The 2,972-nt window shown below is 53.9% G+C and overlaps 1 pseudogene; it reads left to right on the forward strand.

The window, feature by feature from the left end:
- Positions 1-754: 754 nt before the first annotated feature.
- Positions 755-2,487, forward strand: LOC104654278 (annotated as a pseudogene).
- Positions 2,488-2,972: the final 485 nt, after the last annotated feature.

Here is a 2,972-nt window from a genome sequence, read left to right on the forward strand (position 1 = left end):
GCACATTTAAAATAATGTGTTTATTACTCAATTAAAATCCCAAGTAATCTACTACTTATAAATTAGAAAAAGTTGCTGAATTAAAGCCTAGGTTATGATGCAAAATCAAACTCCTTTATTTGGTGAGTAGAAATGTGAACTTTCCAACATGGTATAAAAATCAAACATAGTTGCGGCCGTAGGCAGGGGCCTGGCTGTCCCATAGTGCCTTAAGTGGGCTCCTGGAGGTGATGCCCCTGCAGGGGTTAGGGGCACACTGGGGGTTACCAGGAGCGGCTCCTAGGTGTTCAGGCGCCCAGGAGCTCGAGGTGGTACTTTTGGGACACCCCCACCCCACTCCCTGCATGGCCTTAGGACATGCCTGGAGGCAGGGTCCACCTTCCAGGGCAGAGGGTCTTTACTCTCCTCTCCATATCAGGGCAAAGGGCAGTGTTTGCCCCCAACCCAATCCCATTTCTGTTCCCTACCTTAGACAAGGGGCATTGTGGGGGGTGAGAAGGACGGTCCTTCCTCTTGAGTCGGGAAAGTGCATAAGGGAACTATTTAGGGCTGAGAACTTGGGCGAAATGGGGAAAATGAGCATAGGAACTGGTTTTGGGACGCTTTGGTGACTTGAAAGGTGGTCTGTCTCTTTGGGGAAAAGAGGGGAGGGCCTCCCACCACCGTGTATTGAGGCATGATGACAAGAAGGTGTCACATGCTGCTAGGACTGACCTCTTTAGCTCCATTTGCAGCCTCCCCATGGCCTGGAGGGGTGGAGGTCGGTAGAATGGGAGGACTTTGCCTCCTTTCAGGAAACAGATCGGCTCCTGGGCTGTCTCAATGCCTCCGGGGCTGGAGACCGGCTCCTCCCAAGATCGCAGCCAAAATTGCAGGTGATGCTGCAACGACAGTGAATAACAGCACTTCTGATTTTGCTTTGTCGGGGGGGTGGTCATGAGACAGTTGGAAGATGGAGATCAACCGGAGAGCAAGAAGCTGGCTTCTCAGGGAGAAGCAATCAGTTATCTACTTGGACCTATCCATCGTCCTCCAAGGATTTCAATGACAGAAGAGTACAAGGTCCCAGAGGGCATAGTGGGCCTGATCTTTGGCAGAGGGGGCGAACAAATTGACAAAATCCAACAGGATTCAGCCTGCAAAGTACAGATTACTTCAGACAGCAGTGGCCTACCCCAGCACAATGTGTCCTTGACAGGAGCCACAGAATCTCTACAGAAAGCGAAGATGATGCTGGATGACATTATATCTCGGGGTCATGGGAGGACCCCAGGACAGTTCCACAACTCCCACAGGGGCCAGAACCGTACCGTGCAGGACATGGTCCCTGCGGGGAAGGCCGGCCTGGTCATCGCCAACGGCGGGGAGACCATGAAGCAGCTGCAGGAACGCGCTGGAGTGAAGATGATCTTAATTCAGGATGGTTCTCAGAATTCCAATGTGGACAACCCTCTCCGGATCCCTGGGGATCCTTACAAAGTGCAGCAAGCCTGTGAGATGGTGATGGACATCCTCCAGGAACGTGACCAAGGCGGCTTTGGGGACCGGAAAGAGTAGGGATCTCAGATTGGCAGGGGCATCCATGTGCAGGTGCCCAGGCATTCTGTTGGCATGGTCATTGGCCGGAGAGGAGAGATGATCAAGAAGATCCAGAATGATGCTGGTGTGCGGATACAGTTCAAGCAAGATGACGGGACAGGGCCCGAGAAGATTGCTCATATAATGGGGTCCCCAGACAGGTGCAAGCACGCAGCCCGGATCATTAACGACCTTTTCCAGAGCCTCAGGAGTGGTCACCCAGGCACTCCAGGGGGTCCAGGCATGCCCCCGGGGAGGCCGAGGAAGAGGCCAAGGCAATTGGGGGCCCCCTGCGGGGAGATGACCTTCTCCATCCCCACTCACAAGTGCGGACTGATCATCGGCGGAGGTGGCGAGAACTTGAAAGCCATGAACCAGCAGACGGGAGCCTTCCTAGAGATCTCCTGGCAGCTACCACCCGACGGGGATCCCAACTTCAAGTTGTTCATTATCCAGGGTTCACCCCAGCAGATCCACCACACCAGGCAGCTTATCGAGGGGGCCCTTCAACCAGGGGCCACCTGGGCTCCCTCGCATGCCGGGGGACTCCCTCTTCACCAGGGCTGGGGCAATACCTACCCTTAGTGGCAACCACCTGCTCCTCACCACCCAAGCAAAGCAGCTGCGGCTATCGCGGACCCCAACGCCACATGGACCGCCTACTACTCACACTACCACCAGCAGTCCCCGGGCGCCGTCGTCGGACCCCGGGGCTCCACCCGCTCAAGGTGAGCCCCCTCAGTCCCCGCCCACCGGGCAGTCGGACTACACTAAGGCCTGGGAAGAGTACTACAAGAAGCAGGCGCAAGTGGCACCCGGAGGGGGTCCAGGAGCTCCCCCAGGCTCACAGTCAGACTACAGTGCAGCCTGGGGAGAATATTACAGACAGCAAACCGCTTACTAAGGGCAGATCCCAGGTCCCAGCGGCCACCAGCCACCGCCCACGCAGCAGGGACAGCAACAGGCTCAATGAATCGAATGAATGTGAACTTCTTTATCCGTGAAACATCTTTTTTTTTTTCCATTTTTTTTTTTCCGTTTGAAGGCTTCGGTTTTGCTTGGCGAGAGAGCAATGGCTGCCGTGAGGAGTATAGGGGAGTCCTTGAGGCAAGCACGGGGGCTCAGGGGAATGGGAGTGTGCCGAGCCCTCACTCTCTCGCCCGCTCTGAGTCTCACATACTTTTTCTTTCAAAATTGGGATCCTTCAGGTTGAGCCAGCCAGAGAAGATGGCGAGATCTAAATCTCTGCCAAAAAAGAAACCTTACAAATTAAAAAAACAAAGAGCAAAGCAGAAGTTATTAAGTTTTATGTATATGTATGTATGTATATATAAAAGTCTCTATTCTCCACCCCTCGGCATTCCTGAACCTGCCTCTCTGACAATAAAGCAATT

This window comes from Rhinopithecus roxellana, chromosome 16 (genome assembly GCF_007565055.1).
Source record: "Rhinopithecus roxellana isolate Shanxi Qingling chromosome 16, ASM756505v1, whole genome shotgun sequence".
In the NCBI taxonomy this organism is placed as follows: domain Eukaryota; kingdom Metazoa; phylum Chordata; class Mammalia; order Primates; family Cercopithecidae; genus Rhinopithecus; species Rhinopithecus roxellana.